The sequence below is a fragment of the Rhinopithecus roxellana genome, chromosome 20 (genome assembly GCF_007565055.1).
Source record: "Rhinopithecus roxellana isolate Shanxi Qingling chromosome 20, ASM756505v1, whole genome shotgun sequence".
Lineage (NCBI taxonomy): Eukaryota > Metazoa > Chordata > Mammalia > Primates > Cercopithecidae > Rhinopithecus > Rhinopithecus roxellana.
In genome coordinates, this window is record NC_044568.1 from 70,578,596 (window position 1) to 70,598,485 (window position 19,890).

Below are 19,890 nucleotides of genomic sequence, written 5' to 3' on the forward strand. Positions count from 1 at the left end.
CAGCTCCGGAGTCCGAGCCCCGGGTTCGAGCTCAGCACCGCCGGGACCTCGGGCGTGACCCTGGCCGGATCCCGGTCCCCTCTGAGCCTCAGTTTCCCGGTCTGGGAGCCGGGAATGACAGCCCGCCTCCCCGCCCCGCCCCTCGGGCCCTGGGATTGGTTCGTGCGAGGTCCCCCTTCCCAGGAGGGGCCGGGCCTCTCCCGCCAGCCAGGCCCCAACCCGGAAATGCAGCTGGGGCAGAGGCGGGGCCCACTCAGGCCGAGGCGGAGCGACGATGGGTGCGGCCAATGGGCGCGGGCGGCGTCTGCGGTGCGACGGAAGTCCTACTAGGCGTCGCGCGGGGGGGCGGGGGCGTCGCGGCCACTGCTGGGGCTCCGCTTCTGGGAGGAGGAGGAGGCTGAGGAGGCGCCGAGAAGCGCAGCGCTGGGTGGGAGGCGCCTGCGCCGACGCGGGGCCCATGGCCAGGACCACCAGTCAGCTGTGAGCGCGCGGCGGCGGACTGGGCGCGCCAGCTTGTTACCCTGCCGGGTGCGGCGGCCGCCCGGGTCCGGCGAGGCGGGGCGGCCCGGGGTCCGCAGGGCCGGGTACCGCCTCACCTGCGGCCGGGCGGGGGATGGCGGGCGCCGGCCGAAGGCGCTGCTCGACTGCGGCGGGGAGTTCGGGCCTGGGTTGCGGCGGGCGCCGTCCTGGCCGGGGCGCTGACAGACGCGCGGAGGGCGGGGGAGGCCGGGAGGTGTCACCCGGTTCAGCGGGTGGAAGTGCCTGGAAAGTTTGTTTTCGGCTCGGCGCAGCTTGGAGTTGAGCCTCCGGAGTTACCTTTTGGTTCTGTCTGTAGAGGAACCGCCCTGGGCTTCCACCTGGAACGGAGTCCCTGGCGTCTCCGCTGGCGAGAGAAGCAGGTGCAAGTTCTTGCTCGAAGAAACACCTGACGCGCCTGGGCCCCCGTTTGCAGATTCTCGATGACAGTGGTCGGGTAAACTCTCCTTTCACGGCCTGGCCAAGGGGCATTTGGGTGCTTTTCCTGCCCGTGGCTGTGCTCAGCGTTGTGGGAAGCCCCTGGGAGGCCGAATGTGCAGGAGCACCGAGGGGAAAGTGAGCTTGACAGGTAGGAGGGATTTTACGGGAAGGACCGAAACAAACCACTTGTTGGGTGAAATGTTTTGCTAAAAGTATCTCTGGTGTTTATTTTCTCTCTGTTGCTAAAAATATCCCTCGTGTTTTTATGTTTTCTATACGGTAAGTTCTACAGTCTGGGGACGATGGTATGCGATGTGCAGTGGGTGACGGAAGAACGTCTACATAGCTTGCAAAATCTGATTTAAAAGGCAAATATTTTAATATTTTAAATGAAGGAAAACCCAGGAAATTTACCGCATCTTCCAGGATGCGGCTTTTATTTATTAATTTTATTTATTTATTTATTTATCTATTTATTTATTTGTTGGAGTCTCGCTCCCGTCGCACAGGCTGGAGGGCAGTGACGCGATCTCTGCTTACTGCAACCTCCACTTCCCGGGTTCAAGTGATTCTCCTTCCTTAACCATCCGAGTAGCTGGGATTAAAGGCGTGTGCCACCATGCCCGGCTAATTTTTGTATTTTTAGTAGAGGCAGGGGAAGGTATGGGCCTTCTTCTGAGAAAATGCAGAGTGACACTGAATTTTGTAACGATGTCAGGAGGCTCTTGAACCTTCTGCAGCTCACTCGTGGACTTTGTAGAGATGCGTGATAATCCAAAGTGTTAAGGAAGAAGGTTCAGTTGAGAAAAATGTTGGAGGGTGAAAGGGATGCCTGTCGCTATTTCGCATATGTGGCTGCACCCCAAAGTGCCCTAACACGCAAAAACATGAATTAGGCGGCTTGCTGAGGCTCAGCGGAGGCTGGGGCTGAGGGTCATGTCGAAGTCTGTGAGGTTAACCTGCACCCAGTGACAGTCATGGCGAAGTTTGAGATTAACTCGCACCCAGTAACGCTGTTGCAATGCAAGGTATATATTTGGTGTCATCCACGGGAAGAGGAAAGAGCAAATTTTCTCACGGCCTTGGCAGTTCCACATGATGGACGTTTAGTATCTACAGTTTTCTTCACGTAAGGCAGCTTTTTTGCACAAAAACATTAGAATCCAGTGAGCAAGAATGATAGCATACAGGATAGATTTCCACATGAGGAAGTGTCAGGAACGAGGCTTTTGCATCTCTGTCAGCTGGATTTCCACATCTGTACATGTGTGAGAACATGCCGTGTTTCCTGTCCATAATGGTGGAGGCAGCCCTAATATTGTATTTTCACCTGAGGACGGATAGACCTTTAGGATTCAGGTGGGTTTGCATCTGGACTTTAGGGTGGCCCTGTAGGCCCTGTGTGAGAAGCCCCTTCCCAGTGAACTTTCCCATGTGTGTACGCGTGGACAGCCAACAGAGGGAGCAGTGTGAGCGTGAAGGCAGACAGTGGCCTGGCCCAGTCTGATGCTAAGTGGGCCAGAGGCAGTGAGTACCATTTCTTGAGCTGACTACTTAAGACAGGCGCTTCCCTAGGTACTTTCACACCTCATTGCAAGGTAGGCGTTGTTCCCATTTTGCAGGTGCAGAAGCTGAGCTGCAGAGACGTTAAGTACCTGCCTCGCAAGTGGTAGAAACTCCAGTGTCACCCTGCCCCTCACGTTCCGAGCCCTCGAGGGAGGGTCTGCCGGGCAGCTCAGCCCAGCACTCTGTGTAAGGAAGTCTTCAGTGCCACTGTCCAGGATGTCTTCCTGGGGGTTGGGCCTGAACGTCGTGACCATGCCGTGCTGGAGGCAGGAGGGGTGTCTTCATGTGGACGAACTGTACATATTTCTTTGGCAGATGGCTGAGCTCTGTGACCCCGGGGCCTGTTTCAGCCTCCTGCTGTCAGAAAGCAGCTGTTTGGAAAGAGGCTGTGATTCGGCCTTGTTTGAGGGCCGGTACTCTGAATGTGTGAGGCTTGGAATCCTCCCTTTGGCAACAAAGAAACATGTAATGATTCTGCTGAAGGTAGAATTGGGGGACTAGGCAGAGTGGGCTCCTGCCCTCCCTAGGGTGGTTCTGTCTTTTGCAAAGGTGGCTGCATCCTTAGGGGAAGGTGAGGGGAGAAGCAGAGAGCATGGAGAGCAGTGGCTTTCGATTTTCTCCCTCCTTTTGGGGAGTTCCTCCTTATGTGGCTGGTCTGGTGCATAGTGTGATGTATTCCTGTCCCCAGCGATGCCCCGACAGCCATTCCAAGCTGAGTCCAGAGTTGGCAAGGTGAGGTCCCAGTAGTAAGAGGGAAGTGGTTTGTTCGGCTCTTCTGAGATGTGTTTTATGAGAAAGATCCAGCAGCAGCCTGCAGAGATGTGGGGCCTGAAAAGAGGCCTTGGGCAGGTCTTCTCAGCAGGTCTTGGCTCTCTAGACTGTGTTCAGCACAGTTTTCGGGAGGAACAGGGAGCGTTACCTTTTCTTTTTTTTTTTTTTTTGAGGTGGAATCATCTCACTCTGTTGCCCAGGCTGGAGTGCAGTGGTGCGATCTCCGCTCACTGCAAGTTCTGCCTCCCGGGTTCACGCCATTCTCCTGCCTCAGCCTCCCAAGTAGCTGAGATTACAGGTGCCCGCCACCTCACCTGGCTAATTTTTTGTGTATTCAGTAGAGACGGGGTTTCCCCGTGTTAGCCAGGATGGTCTCGATCTCCTGACCTCGTGATCCGCCCACCTTGGCCTCCCTAAGTGCTGGGATTACAAGTGTGAGCCACCGTGCCCAGCCTAGTGTGCTGGAGTGCAGTGGCACGTCCTCGGCTCACTGCAAGCTCCGCCTCTTGGGTTCATGCCATTCTCCTGCCTCAGTCTCCCAAGTAGCTGGGACTACAGGCACCCACCACGCCTGGTGAATTTTTTGTATTTTTAGTAGAGATGGGGTTTCACTGTGTTAGCCGGGATGGTCTCGATCTCCTGACCTCGTGATCCGCCCACCTCGGCCTCCCAAAGTGCAGGGATTACAGGCGTGAGCCACCGTGCCTGGCAGTGGTCCCTTTTCAGTCTATGCACTCATCCCCCGAGCCGCCTGACCCAGGGTTTAGATGCTTCAGGGCAAGTGATTGACTCCGATGGGAGATGGAGTCCAGCAAGCAGATGATGAACTGGGAAGCGCTGCAGAAATGAGGGGGCGAGCATGGCCAGTCCCTTCTGAGAGGTGTGTTTGGAAGAGAGTGGGCACTGGCGTGGTACTTTTCCCCTCTGAAGAGGCATCTTCTGTGGAAATGGACTTGGACAGGCTGCCACATGGTGCAGCAGTTCTGTGGGGGGCAGGTTGTGGCTGCAGAGAAGCACTGGGTGCAGAAACAGTCCCCCGAGCAGGTGCGAGGACTAGGGTGCTGTGTGCTGCTCCACGCCTGCCGTGCGGTGACAGGTGGCCACCGGGCTGCCCAGCACAGTTGTTTAGAAAGCAGGTTCAAAGGGCAGTGTGCTGGGAGGAAGTGCTGGTGTGGAAACTGCAAGTTTTGGACATGTATTGCTCAGTCTTTTGAGCCGTGCCTTCTTCTATAACAGAATTGCATTATTCACTTGCTCAGTGTGACATCATGTTCTTTAAAAAATTATTTGAAAATTGAGAACAGGTTGTATGTTCCGTCTCTAGCTGTTAGATCACACGCAGGGCACATTTTCTCAAAGAGTAACGAGGCATGGGTTCTGTGTGTTCTCTTCTCTCTCAGCGAGGAGAAATGTTTGGGTTCATGATGCTTGTTGGGGGGTCTCTTTTCTGTACCTGATATTGGTTGCACAAAGTCTGTTTCCATTCTCTTAGTCTAGAAAATTTTCCTGATATTTCAACTGGAATTTTTGCTCCAACAAATTCCAGGTCATTTAGAATGTGTTAAGATTGAGTTTCTGGGCTACACATCCTTTATAAGAGCACCTAATTCTGGTTTCAGTTTGTTTATTTATTTATTTTTTTGAGACAGAGTGTTGTTCTGTCACGCAGGCTGGAGTACAATGGCATGATTTCGGCTCACTGCGAACTCTGCGTCGTGAGTTCAAGTGATTCTCGTGCTTCAGCCTCCCAAGTAGCTGGAATTACAGGTGTGCACCCCGTATATTATTTATTTAATTTATTTATTGAGATGGGTCTTGCTCTGTTGCCCAGGCTACTCAAACTTCTGGGCTAGGCCGGGCGCGGTGGCTCAAGCCTGTAATCCCAGCACTTGGGGAGGCCGAGATGGGCGGATCACGAGGTCAGGAGATCGAGACCATCCTGGCTAATACGGTGAAACTCTGTCTCTACTAAAAAATACAAAAAACTAGCCAGGCGAGGTGGCGGACGCCTGTAGTCCGAGCTACTCGGGAGGCTGAGGCGGGAGAATGGCGTGAACCCGGGAGGCGGAGCTTGCAGTGAGCTGAGATCTGGCCACTGCACTCCAGCCTGGGCGACAGAGCGAGACTCCGTCTCAAAACAAAAAACAAAAAACTTCTGGGCTCAAGGGATCCTCCCGCCTTGGCCTCCCGAAGTGCTAGGATTACAGGCGTGAGCCACCGCACCCAGCCTGGGCCCACAGAATCGAGAACTGACAGTACTGTAGAGCCTGTGTATGAAGAAGATGGACGAGCCTGACATTATTAGCAGCTCACCGTTGAGCACATGGCTCCCTGCAGAATAAACAGTGTGTGGTTTCCATCTGATGAAGGTGGGCATGTAGTTCCTGGACAGTTCAGTGGCTTCCTTCATTCCACAGACAAGATCAGATGCCCCCTCTATCAGCCACCGTGCTGCGGACCGGCCCAGTCTGTTTTCAGATCAGCTTGTAGCACACAGGGATTCGAAATATTTAAAGATGAGGTTTGAAGGTATGTCTGGAGACCCAGGATGTTAGTTCTGGAGGTCCCTGTCTCCCGCGTGTTTGTGGAGCTGGTGAGCTGAGGAGAGGCTGTGTTGTCTCAGCGGGATGCCAGTCAGGATTCTTCTGGCTACGGCCTTATTTTTTACAATAAATTCATCGTTAAAGTCCCATTCTTTAACTTGTTTTTTCCCTTTTGGAATTAATTTGATTGCAGTAGGAAGGGGTTGTAGCTCAAAGTGACCGCTGTGCATTGAATGCTGTCAGAAAAGGCTGATGAGATTTGCAGGGAAGCCTCGAAGCCTCACTGAAATGCTCCTGGTGTGCGTTAACCTTTGCAGTGAAACATGTGGGAAAGGGGCCCGCACTCACTTTTCAGCTCTCTCTCGGTGATGCCAAGAGCCCCAGGGCTGGGAGCAGGGACAGGACCTTGCTCCTGAGTCTTAGGTGTGGTGTCTGTCACCCCTTGCTGCATTGGTGGGGCCGTCAGTGCTGCGGCCTCAGTTGCAGGGCGACCAGGGCTGCTCCGTGAAGGAGGCGCTCGCTCTGTGGAGCTGCAGGACGCTGTGTTCTCCTCATTCTGGCCATTGCCGCTGTCCTTCCTGCCTCCCCTTTTCTGGTGAGGGAGGGCTCCAAGGACTTGCTGGCTGGTCCCCAGGTGCCAGCACTCCTGCACCTCCCCCTCCTCTCCTGACCTGTCACTTTTTTCCTCCTCCATGAGGGGCACAGGCTCGGGTGCCCTGTTGTGGCCTCTCTTTCCAGTCTGTGCGACCCGGGAGGGTCCAGGATGTTCCCTGCTGCCCTGTTCTCAGCAGTTCTTGTCGTCTTCAGGCTTTTCCTCCTTGCCTGGAGAAATTTCCCTACATGGAAACTCTTGTGACTGTACAGTCTTTTCTGACCGATCTGCTGGGTTGGTTGTTTGTTTTGTGTTTTTGGGGGGGGACAGAGTCTTGCTCTGTCACCCAGGCTGGAGTGCATTGCAGTGAAAATGGCAATACCTAGCATTTGTAGAACTCGAATAGCTAGAACTCAGTACAGGTGGGAACGTAAGCGCCTATTGTTGCTGAGGTGGGGCGGCAGTCAGTTGCCAGTGTGTGTTTAAACACAGGCTGATTCAACAGTTGAGCTTCTGGGAATTGAAGCTCAGAAAATAATTAAGGTGTACGCAACTATTTTGCTACTAGAATATTTGTCACAGCTTTGAAATAGGGGAGAATTGGAAATCTCTTGAATTTCCCTCAGGCAGAGATAGTTTGAAACATTGTGGTAAGTCTGTGTCATCCCTCAGGATCTGTGGGAAATTGGTCCCAGGACCTCTCTCAGATACCAGAATCGGAGGATGCTGAAGCCCCTGCTCTGAAGTGGTGTAGTGTTTGCATATAACCTGTGCACACCCTCCTGTGTGCTCTGTTATCACTAGATGACATATAATGCCTAATGGAATGTAAATGCTATGCAAATAGTTGCTTTACTGTGTGTGTGTGTGGGTATATATATATATATTTTTTTTTTCTTTTTTTTTTTTTTTTGAAATGGAGTCTTGCTCTATCACCCAGGCTGGAGTGCAGTGGCACAATCTCGGCTCACTGCAACCTCCGTCTCCCAGGTTGAAGCAGTTCTCCTACCTCAGCCTCCTGAGTAACTGGGATTAGAGGCACATGCCACCACACCTGGCTAATTTTTTATTTGTTTGTTTGTTTTTTGTATTTTAATAGAGACCAGGTTTCGTCATGTTGACCAGGCTGGTCTCAAACTCCTGACCTCAGGTGATTCGCCCACCTCGGCCTCCCAAAGTGCTCAGATTACAGGCGTGAGCCACCGCGCCCGGCCTGCTTTACCGTTTTCTTTAGGGAATAATGATAAGAAAAAAAGTCTGTGCATATTCAGTACAGATGCAATTTATTGTTTTCCTAATATTTTCTATCCACTGTTGGTTGAAACCATGCATGTGGAGTCAACCTATGGATGGGGAGGGCCGACTGTACTTTCCTGACAGGTGGTTACAGTGTTTCTACCTGAAAAGACCTGGTTGCAAAGCAGCATGCCCAGTGTAACTTTCCTCAGGCCCGGGGAAAAGCCTGGAGGGAGGTTCCTGCAGAAACACTGGCAGTGGTTCCCTGGGCCAGTGGGATGAGGACCAGGCATTGAGCTAGCAGTGGGGAAACAGTGGTGAATAAGGTGGGCCTGGCTGTGTCTCCTGGAGCTTACTGGACTGAGGATGAACCTTTCTCCACTAAGTTTTATTCTGAAAAATTTCAAAACTAAGGAAGAGTTGAAAGCATAGTACAATGACTATCCCTAGCCCTTTCGCCTTTATTCTACCAGTTGTTAACCTTTTCCATATTTGCTTGTATATGTTACCCCCTCACCTCCCCAAATTTTTTTCTATTATTTTTGTTATTTGAAAGTAAGTCACACACGGTAGCGTTTCACCCCAGAATCCTTCTGCAGGTACCTTCTGAGCTCAGAAGCTTTCTCCTGTACAGCCTCTTCATCATCACATCCAAGATAGCATTAACATTGCATGTTGTTGTGTTTTTTTTTTTCTTTTTTTGGGGGGGGATGGAATCTCATGCTGTTGCCCAGAATGGAGTGCAGTAGTGTGATCTTGGCTCACTGCAACCTCTGCCTCCTGGGTTCAAGTGATTCTCCTGCCTCAGCCTCCCAAGTAGCTGAGCCTTACAGGTGCGTACCACCACTTCTAGCTAATTTTTGTATTTTTAGTAGAGATGGGGTTTTATCGTAACATGGCATTTTTTAATGCAAAGGTGACATTCAGCCTTCCTCAGTGGTCCCCAGTCCTCGTCAAAGCTCTTTTTTCTTCTTTTTGTTTTTTTTTTCTAAGAGACTGAGTTTTGCTCTGTTGCCCAAACTAGAATGCAGTGGCATGATCATAGCTCACTGCTGCCTTGAACTCCCTTGGGCTGAAGCCATCCTCCAACCTTAGCCTCCTGAATAGCTGGGAGTATAGGCCTGTGCCGCCACACCTGGCTAATTTTTTTTTTTTTTTTTGAGACGGAGTCTTGCTCTGTTGCCCAGGCTAGGGTGCAGTGGTGCGATGTCAGCTCCCTGCAACCTCCGCCTCCCGGGTTCAAGCAATTCTCATGCTTCAGCCTCCGGAGTAGCTGGGATTACAGGTGCCTGCCACCACGTGTGGCTAATTTTCATATTTTCATTAGGGACAGGGTTTCACCATCTTGGCCAGGATGGTCACAAACTCCTGACCTCATGATCCCCCTGCCTCAGCCTCCCAAAGTGCTGGGATTACAGGCTTAAGCCACCACGCCCAGCGCTGGCTAATTATAATGTTTAAAATTTTTTGTACAGATGGGGTCTTGCTGTGTTGTCCAGGCTAGTCTTGAACTGGGCTAAAGTGATCCTCCCACCTGCTTCTCCCAAAGTGCTGGGAATACAGGCATGAGCTACAGCACCTGGCTGGCATTTCTTAAAATACGAGGCTAGTTGTCTCATATTTTATGTAAATACAGGATTCACAATCTGGATTTGTCTCATTGTTTCCTCATTAGATTAGATTCAGGCTATTTATGGCAAGAATCCTGCTTAGGAGATGATGAACTAAAGGTAATTTTTTGTTTGTTTTTTTGAGATGCAGTCTCACTCACTCTGTTACCTAGGCTGGAGTGCAGTGGCGCAATCACGGCTCACTGCAACCTCTGCCACCTGGGTTGAAGCGCTTCTCCTGCCTCAGCCTCCCGAGTAGCTGTGATTACAAGCGCCTGCCAATGCGCCCAGCTAATTTTTGTATTTTTAGTAGAGACGGAGTTTCACCATCTTGGTTAAACTGGTCTTGAGCTCCTGACATCGTGATCCACCCACCTCAGCCTCCCAACATGCTTTGAGACAGAGTCTCGCTGTGTCTCCCAGGCTGGAGTGCAGTGGCGCGATCTCGGCTCACTGCAATCTCCATCTCCTGGGTTCAGGCGATTCTCCAGCCTCAGCCTCACGAGTAGCTGGGATTACAGGCTCCTACCACCATGTCCGGCTCATTTTTGTATTTTTGGTAGAAACGACGTTTCACCATGTTGGCCAGGTTGGTCTTGAACTCCTGACCTCAAGCCATCCACTTCGGCCTCCCAAAGTGCTGGGATTACAGGCGTGAACCACCATGCCCGGACTTCCTTAGTGGCCCTTCTGACCTTAAGCTGTTTTCCCCTCCTGACAGTGAGACTCTGCTCTTGTGGTCTCTTTCCTGATTGGGCAAGGTGCCAGGGGGCTTTTTCTAGGCCTTGACTTTGCTCTTGTTTCTAAGGTATCCTGTGGTGGTAAAAGGGACGTGTGCTCTGTGGGTAGGTGCAGCCACCTGTAGAGCTGAAACTACATCCCCAGGATGGTTGTGTGGCTGGTGGTCCTTGGGGAGCCCAGCAGTCAGTATCCGAGCAGCCTACCTGTCTTGGGGTTCCCGCTGTGCACCTAGGCCCAGGCCCAGGGCTCCGCTGACTGGCACCCAGCACTGCTTGGACTTTCCCTGTGGGAAGGGATAGGAATAGACCAATCTTTGGAAGAATGGTGTGCTGGCTTTGCTGAGCCCTGTTGTTCGGAAAGTTTGATCTGGAGAGCTGCAGCAGCCAGACCCTGGGGAGGCAGGTTAGTGAGCAGGCTCCTGACTTACGAGCTAAGAAGCCTGATGGCTGCTCATTTCCCCCAGTGTCGACATCACTGGGGGTCCTTCCTGAGGGTGAGTGCTGGGTTCGTCTGCGTTTGTCTCTCCCAGTTGGGCTGGACTCTGGTCCTGAGGCTGAGGGAGTGCATGGCTCCTTCAGAGCGTGGGCTCAGACGCTCAGATGCTCGAGTGCTTCCGGCTGCTTTTCCGTTGGTAACTCACGTGTTCTTCCTGCAGGCTGGCATTTTTCTTTCATGGATTTTTTTTCATTGGTCAGAATTATAAGTCTTCTGATTGTATGTACATAGCTGGTTATTATCAGATACATAGTTTAAAAATGCGCATCTAAATATAGATTTTATTGGTGAATGCATTGTGTTCTCATTCCATAAAAAGTCTTAAGCACAAAATTATGCTTAAAAAAAAAATCTTAGCACTGGGTGTGGTGGCTCACGCCTGTAATCCGAGCACTTTGGGAGGCTGAGGCAGGTGGAGCACCAGAAATCAGGAGTTCGAAACCAGCCTCTCCAACATGCTGAAACCCTGTCTGTATAAAAAATACAAAAATTAACCGTGCGGTAATGGCACGTGCCTGTAATCCCAGTTACTCGGGAGGCTGAGGCACGAGAATTGCTTGAACCTGGGAGACTGAAGTTGCGGTGAGTGGAGATGGCACCACTGCACTCCAGCCTGGCCAACAGAGTAAGACCATCTGAAAAAAAAAAAAAAAAAAAAAAATTCTTAGCAGGCTCTCCTGTGCAGATGCTGCTGGTGCTGAGCTTTGTGTCTGGGGCAAAAAAGGTGAGGGCGGGCCCCGGTTGGTTTAGGAGAAGTGGTTATGAACAGAATGGGCCCCATGCTCCCAGTTTGAGGAAATTCTTTCGTGAAAAAGATTGCTTCTGCAGCTTGGAAGGGGATGATCCAGCTGATGCTCCTGTCCCTCTCTCAGCCCCAGGGGCAGAAGGGAAACAGTCAGCATCACGGCCATTGCAGATGGTGCCCAAGGCAGGAGAGTAGTTAGTGTCTGAGCAGGAGGGGGTGGCCGGCCTTTGTGGGGCTGCTTTAGAGAGCTGGGCAGAGTCTGGACCCCAACGTGGACTAGCAGGGGAGGAGCTCTCCTGGCTGGGGTGGCCACTCAGGGAGGTGTGGGTTGCCTGAGCAGGGAATCGGCCTCCTGTGGAGGAGGTTTCCGAGCGGGAGGTGCTCTTCGTGTGGGCCTGGAGGACCTCCAGGCGGCCTGCACTCGCCTAATACAGCTGGCTTCTGCTGGGAGGCTGGGTTTGCAGCCAAACTCTGAGACCTTTTGGACAAAACATGCCAAAGAAGTTGGTGGTGATAAGAAATTCATACTAAACTTGTTCTATTAGGGCTTTTTTCGTTTCAAGTACATTATTTCCCTTCAGTAGCCCTCTATTTTTCAAATTAATGTTGAGCATCGTGTCAGAGTCAGGTTTTGAATGACACAGGATGTTTCAGATCCTGTAAGTTTACTTGAAGCTATCAAAATAGCCTCCTAACAAAGTTATTTTTATTTTTATTTTTTTGAGACGGAGTGTCTCTCTGTCTCCCAGGCTGGAGTGTAGTGGCGCCATCTCGGCTCACTGCAAGTTCCGCCTCCCAGGTTTACACCATTCTCCTGTCTCAGCCTCCCAAGTAGCTGGGACTACAGGCACCTGCCACCACGCCCGGCTAATTTTTTGTATTTTTAGTAGAGACGGGATTTCACTGTGTTAGCCAGGATGGTCTCGATCTCCCAACCTTGTGATCCGCCTGCCTTGGCCTCCCAAAGTGTTGTGATTACAGGCGTGAGCCACCGCGCCCGGCCTGCATCCTGGTTTTCGTGTTGATCAGTGGTGTTTAAAGTACACCTGTAGGAAGCTCCGAAGCGTGGAAAGTGAACGAAGCCTCCTTGCAGAGAAATCTTGTACTTTGGTGTTTTCATCATATGTTTGTGTGACAAATATACAAAGACAATGTTGAAGATGTGGGTTAGTGAAATTGAGACCTGGCGCTTCCTGAGGCTGGCAGCCCGGTTGAGCCTGAGGACTAGACTTCAGACAGTTGGCAGTTCCCGCCTCGTTGCCCTCTGTCTGCCCTGGGTAGGTGAGAGGCTCCTAGGGAGGCCAGTGGAGATGGCTGTGGGAGGAGAGATTGGGCAGCTGCCCTTGGAGCTCACCCGCCCACCGCTCCTCCCTCCCTTCGTGGAGAAATAGAAACAGCTTTCCTCCTGCCCTCACCTGTTGCCGGAGCTTCCATGCTGATTGGGGTGAGCTGCGTTTTGGTGAGTTGCACCGCGGGAGAGCGTTGGTGACCACGTGCCTGCTGTGGGCCAGCTTCCCATCTGCCTGTGGTCACGGACCAGTGTGGGCAGAGCTTTCGGACATGGGTTGCTGGTACGAGCACACCAAGAATCCCGTCCGCCACAGGGCCTGCCCTGTGAGCTGCCCGCCGGACTCCACAGAGTGCTTCACACTCCTGTCTGGTGTGGGGCCCGCAGCCCTTGCGAGTGGGCCCATGTCATTAGCCTCATTTTGTAAAAGAGTCTTGATGGGTCGGAGAGGGGTGGCTTATCCACAGGTAAGCTGTAAGCCTGGAACCCAACGGGGGCATTGGTTTTGCTGCTTCACCACAGTTGTCCTTGGTAGTGGCAGCCCGGGGGGTGGAGGAAGGTAGTGGCGTTCCCTCCCTAACACCCCCTACCTCCACCTAGTTTTCTGTACCGGACCTAGCTTTGTGGAGTTTCCTGGGGTGAGAGGAGGTTTTTACCAGAATGTTCTTTGCCAGTGAGCACAGCTGACCTGAGGGCAGTATCCCTTTGGAGATGAGCTGGTTGAATTGTAGCAGCCTCCCACAACTTTGGTCCGGGGGCCTGGAGAGAGCAGTTCCTAGTTGCCGTGTGTGAGAGTGTGCGGGCGCTGGCTGTGCCTGTCCACTGCATTCCCAGGCTCCAGAGCACACACAGCCATTCAAAGGTAGCTTAGCTTTTTGTTCAGGATCCTTTCTCTTGCTGGCTTCACTGTTCATCTGCGGGACAGCATCTTGACCATAGGAGGCACCCTGATTTCCATTTTTTTTTTTTTGAGATGGAGTTTCGCTTTTGTCACCCAGGCTGGAGTGCAGTGGCACGATCTCTGCCCACTGCAACTTCTGCCTCCTAGGTTCAAGCGATTCTCCTGCCTCAGCCTCCCGAGTAGCTGGAATTATAGGTGTGTGCCACCACGCCCAGCTAATGTTTGTATTTTTAGTAGAGACCAGGTTTCACCGTACTGGCCAGGCAGATCTCAAACTCCTGATCTCAGGTGATGCGCCTGCCTTGGCCTCCCAAAGTGCTGGGATTACAGGTGTGAGCCACTGTGCCCGGCCAAGAGAATATCTACTTTTTTTTTTTTCTTTAAAAAAAGATAGGGTTCTTAAAAAGAGATGGGGTCTCACTGGGGTCTCACTGTGTTGCCCAGGCTAGTCTTGAACTCCTGGCCTCAAGTGATTCTCCTGCCTCAACCTCCCTAGTAGCTAGGACTACAGGCACATGCCACTATGCCTGGCTAATTTTTAAATTGTCTTTGTAGAGATGGGGTTTCACTATGTTGCCCAGACTGGTCTTGAACTCCTGACTCAAGCCATCCTCCCACTTTGGCCTCCGAAGTGGTGGGATTACAGGCTTGAGCGACTGCGTCCTGCCTGGTTTCTACTTCTAAGAGATGGAAACTGCTGAACTTCATACCTAGAAAAGTTAAAGAAATTGAAACTCTTAGGCCGGGCGCGGTGGCTCACGCCTGTAATCCCAGCACTTTGGGAGGCCGAGGCGGGCGGATCACAAGGTCAGGAGATCGAGACCATGGTGAAACCCCGTCTCTACTAAAAATACAAAAAACTTAGCCGGGCGCGGTGGCGGGCGCCTGTAGTCCCAGCTACTCAGGAGGCTGAGGCAGGAGAATGGCGTGAACCCGGGAGGCGGAGCTTGCAGTGAGCCCAGATCGCGCCACTGCACTCCAGCCTGGGCCACAGAGCAAGACTCCGCCTCAAAAAAAGGAATTGAAACTCTTAAGTTCTTTCATAAAATACACATTTTATGAAACAAAGTAAAATCCTCAGAAAATGCCCAGTTTACCCATCGGCTACATTTTTACAAGTTTCAATTTGTTTACAACTCAGGGTTTGTTTTTCTATCAGAGGTGTGGCTGGGGCAGGGGTGGGGTCTCGCTGAAACCTGAGTGCCGGCTCTGGAAAAGAGCAACAGGACGAGCACCTGGTGGTCCCATCTGCCTGTGGAAATAAGTAGGCGGCAGTGACTCATCATTGAGTGGCGTGGAGGGATGTGAGAGCCCCTCTTCCAGAGACTTGGGGGATGGCACCTGGTAGCTTTAAGGACCTAACCTGTTGATGGTGCTTATTCTCCCAGCCACGTTCTGTTTAGAGCATTGGCCTTTCCCTGTTCTCAGTAGACCTGTGCCGTGACACGCCTCTCACATTTCTCAGCACTGATGAAGTAACAGAAGCTTGTCTCGTCAGTGGAGTAGAAGGTAGAAGAGGACAGAGGGTGTCCTGTCCTGAGTGGGGAGATTGATTGGTTGCCAGGACTGAGAACGGGGTGTGGAAAGACATGGTTGGCGGGAGGCTCCTGGTGGGAAAGAAGCCGCACTGACCTGGGCAGGCCTTGGCCGTGAGGAGCCCAGGGAGTGAGGCTGCTGGCGAGGCAGGCCACAGCTCCCCGCCTTCCCTTGGGTGTGGGTGCGTGCACCTGTGTGTCTGTAGGAAAACCCAGTGATCAGATCATAACCTGGGAGTGGGGGGCTTGCATGGTGACACCACACCTGTGAGGTGGGCACTGGTGTTTTTGGTGGACTTCTCTTGTGAGGAGCTCCTTTTTTTTTTTTTTTTTTTTTTTTGAGGACAGCGTCTCGCTCTGTCACCCAGGCTAGAGTGCAGTGGCGCGATCTCGGCTCACTGCAAGCTCCGCCTCCCGGGTTTATGCCATTCTCCTGCCTCAGCCTCCTGAGTAGCTGGGACTGCAGGTGCCCGCCACCTCACCCGGCTAGTTTTTTGTATTTTTAGTAGAGACGGGATTTCACCGTGTTAGCCAGGATGGTCTCGATCTCCTGACCTCATGATCCGCCCGCCTCGGCCTCCCAAGTGCTGGGATTACAGGCTTGAGCCACCGCGCCCGGCCAAGAGACAAGGTTTTATTCTGTCACCCTTGCTGGAGCGCATTGGTTTGACCACGGCTCATTGCAGCCTCAGCCTCCTGGGCTCAAGTAATTCTCCCACTTCAGCCTCCCTAGTAGCTGGGATTACAGGTGTGCGCCACCACAGCCAGCAGATTTTTTGATTTTTTGAGACGGAGTCTCATTCTGTCGCCCAGGCTGGAGTGCAGTGGCCAGATCTAGCTCACTGCAAGCTCCGCCTCCGGGTTTACACCATTCTCCTGCCTCAGCCTCCCGAGTAGCTGGGACTACAGGCGCCCGCCACTTGCCCGGCTAGTTTTTTGTTTTTGGTAGAGACGGGGTTTCACCGTGTTAGCCAGGATGGTCTTGATCTCCTGACCTCGTGATCCACCCGTCTCAGCCTCCCAAAGTGCTGGGATTACAGGCTTGAGCCACTGCGCCCAGCCGCAGATTTTTTTTTTTTTTTTTAAGAGGTGGGGTCTCGCCATGTTACCCAGGCTGGTCTCCCAACACCTGGGCTCAAGCAGTACTCCTGCCTTGGCCTCCCAAAATGGGGGACTACAGATATGAGCCACCACGCCTAGCTCGTTTTATTAGGGAGGACAAGGATAGTAGACAGGTACACCTAGGGTCTTATTGCTTTAAATTGTTTCAGAGATTTAAATTTCAGAAGCTACTGAATAACCAAAAATTGTTTACTTACTACAATTTTAGGTCACCAAATGGGTGGCAGTTTGATTGGACTGTGCAGGGACTGAAGGACTCACCCCCAGGCCCCAGAGTTGCTGGCCTCCCTGAGGCTCTGCTGCCTCCGTGGGACTGAGTGCTGGGAAAGGGGGCATTTCGGGAGCCTGGCAGGACCCTACCCTGCACGTGGGCCCTGGCAGTGCGTTTCCTCCAGGTCGTGGCTGCAGTGTAATCACTACCTGAAAATGCTGCAAAACGTGCCCTTTACAACAATAGTAGTACAAATAAACATTTAGACACTTCACACTCAGAGGGCTTTTTCTCAGGCTTTTTATTCACAATTGATGCTAAAAAGTGCTTTAAAAAGGTAATATTCAACCATCTTTTTTTTTGCTGCAGAAATAAAGTTATTTATTACAACACACCCATGGTAGCAAGTTCTGATGGCCCTGAAGAGAAGGCAGAGGCACTGTGTTGAGCTTCTAAACATCATCCTGCCAGGGAGGGACCCTGACAGGTGCTTGGCTGATGTGCTGTGGCCGAGGCAGGAAGGAAGTTACAGAATTCCACGAAGGCAGAAGACTACCAGTAGACAGGTCCCATGTCATCACACCTGTGAGAGTGCAGTGGTCTGGTGGCCACAGAGATACCTGACAGCATGGGTCTGGAGCCGGCGATTGGCTGGCTTCGAGGCTCCTTCGGGAGGTGCCTGGACCCCAATGGATGGCCCCAGGCCTCACACTTCGCCCTTGAGGTTTGCAGAGGGTGCCAGAAGTGACCCCAGAAAGGGTACTCTGAGGTGCTGGGGTCCCTACCCAGCAGCCTGGGGCTCTGTCTGCAAGTGGCCGTGTCGTGGCCATGCTGAACAGCTGTGATTCCAGAGTTGCGCCTGCCTCCTTTGCTCTGCTGGAAGGCTCCGGTGCTCTCCCCACCTTCTCGAATCTTTGCTCAGATATCAAGATTACCACCTTCCCAGCGAAGGCTGTCTGATTATTGGAATTTGCACCGCCTCCATCCAAATAGTCCTGTTCTCTTTGCCTGCTTTATTTTTCTCAAAGTAATCATCACCATGTGACACACTGCATTTCCCTGCTCTGTATTTTGAAGTCTGTCTGTCCTGCTGGAATGCAGTCTTCTCGAGGGCATAGTCTTGGTTTCATTCTTTGCTGTACTTCCAGTGTCCAGGACAGTGCCCAGCATGGAGCAGCTGCTCAGCCAAGGCTGTGGTCTTGATGGGACTGCATTCGCTTTACGTCATTGAAGCTGCTGGCATGGAAGTGGTGCTGTGGCATGTAAGGCATGCAGTGGGAAAGCAGTGGGGTGGGGTGTCTTTGTCGGTATACATCATCTGTTATTGCCGTTTCAAAAATCCAGAGGCCTTCTACACTCATTTGGATGTTGATTTCAAAATGACTGATGCTTCTTTCTGACTCATTGAAGGCTGCTGTCTTTGGAATCTGGACATTAGGGGGAGGCGAACTTTAAAAATGTGTGGGGCAGCCTGATGTGGTGGGTCAGGTCTGTAATCCCCAGCACTTTGGGAGGCCAAGGAGGGTGGATCACTTGAGCCCTGGAGTTTGAGACCAGCCTGGGCAACATGTAAGACCCCAACTCTACAAAAATTAGCTGGGCACAGTGGTGCACACCTGTGGTCCCGCTACTCGGGAGGCTGAGGTGGGAGGATCACTTGAGCCCAGGAGGTTGAGACTGCAGTGAGCTGTGATTGTGCCACTGAACTCCAGCCTGGGAGACACAGTGAGACCCCGTCTCAAAAAAAAGTGGCCAGGCATGGTGGCTCAAGCCTGTAATTGCATCACTTTTGGAGGCTGAGGCAGGCAGATCACTTGAGCTCAGGAGTTTGAAACCAGCCGGGACAACATAGCAAAACCCCATCTCTATTTTTTAAACATTTTATATATATAACATTTTGGAATGAAAACTGTGTGGTACCTGTTTAGCTGTTAGGACGTTTCAGTTTTTGGATGTGAGTGTGACCCTCCCTGCTCTTGCAGTGCCATGTAAGCTGTCATCGCTTTTCCTGGGCCAGTGATGCAGCTCCCCAGCTGGTCGGCCCAAGCCCCTGGCCAGACAAGGGGCTGCCCTAGACTCTCCCAGCACCCGCCCATCTCTGCATAGCCACCCCCACCACTTTATCTGGATGGTTCCGTAGTGAGGTCAGTCTGGACATTAGCTTTCTGTGGGCGGGGACCATGTCCTCTTATTGGCTGTGTAATTGGGTGAATGGTGTAGTTAAGTCACCACCTTTGAGAGACTTTGATGAGCAAAATAGTGAATTTTTTTTTTATTTATTACTCTTTTTTATTTTTGAGGCAGGGTCTCCCTCTGTCATCCAGGCTGGAGTGCAGTGAAGTGATCTTGGCTCACTGCAGCCTTGACTTCCCCGGGCTCAGGTAATCCTTAAACCTCAGCCTCCCGATTAGCTGGGACCACAGGCACGTGCCGCCGTGTCTGGCTAATTTTTGTATTTTTAGTGGAGACGGGGTTTTGCTGTGTTTGCCCAGGCTGGTCTCAAACTCCTGGGGTCAAGTGATCCACCCAACCTGGCTTGCCTTTTTTTTTTTTTCTTTTTTTTTGACATGAAGTTTCACTCTTGTTGCCCAGGCTGGAGAGCAATGGCGCGATCTCAGCTCACTGCAACCTCTGCCTTGAAGGTTCAAGCGATTCTCCTGTCTCAGCCTCCTGACTAGCTGGGATTACAGGCATCCATCAACACGCCCAGCTAGTTTTTTTGTATTTTTAGTAGAGATGGGGTTTCTCCATGTGGTCACGCTGGTCTCGAACTCCTGACCTCAGGTGATCCACCCGCCTCTGCCTCCCAAAGTGGTGGGATTACGGGATTACAGGCGTGAGCCACCGCACCCGGCCTTTTTTTTTTGTTTTTTGAAGACAGAGTTTTGCTCTGAGGTCTAGGCTGGAGGGCATGATCTTGGCTCACTGCAACCTCTACTTCTCTGGTTCAAGCGATTCTCCTGCCTCAGCCTCCCCAGTAGCTGGGACTACAGGCATGTGCCACCACGTCTGGCTAATTTTTTTTCTGTATTTTTAGTAGAGATGGGGTTTCACCATATTGGCCCGGCTGGTCTCAAACTCCTGACCTCAGGTGGTCGGCCTGTCTCAGCCTCCCAGAGTGCTGGGATTACAGGTGTGAGCCACCACACCCACCCTTTTTTTAACTTTTATTTTTTGAGATTATGTCTCATTCTGTCACCTAGGCTGGGGTGCAGTGGTGCAATCTCAGCTCACTGCAACCTTGATGTCCTGGATTCAAGCAGTCTCCCTACCTCAGCCTCCCAAGTCGCTGGGACTACAGGCGCACGCAGCACACCTGGCTAATTTTTGTAGAGACGGGTCTCACTGTGTTACCCAGTTTGGTCTTGAACTCCTGGGCTCAAGTGATCCCCCCGGCCTCCGAAAGTGCTGGGATTACAGGTGTGATCTACTGCGCCTGGCTAAACTGAGTATGTCCTTATGGCTTTGGAGAGAGTGGTGTGCTGCAGATGTCACTCCACGTCCTGCGCTGTGTGCAACTGAGCAGGATAGAGGCCTCACGTCTCCCATAGTGCTTCCAGGACTATGGACTTGGGGT

The 19,890-nt window shown here is 52.1% G+C and overlaps 1 long non-coding RNA gene across 1 annotated transcript; it reads left to right on the forward strand.

Moving 5' to 3' along the window:
* The first annotated feature begins 353 nt into the window (after positions 1–353).
* LOC115895211 lies at positions 354–17,557 on the forward strand. The gene is made up of 3 exons (XR_004055389.1): positions 354–480; positions 836–1,105; positions 17,462–17,557. It is a non-coding gene; the product is annotated as an uncharacterized LOC115895211 (long non-coding RNA).
* Positions 17,558–19,890: the final 2,333 nt, after the last annotated feature.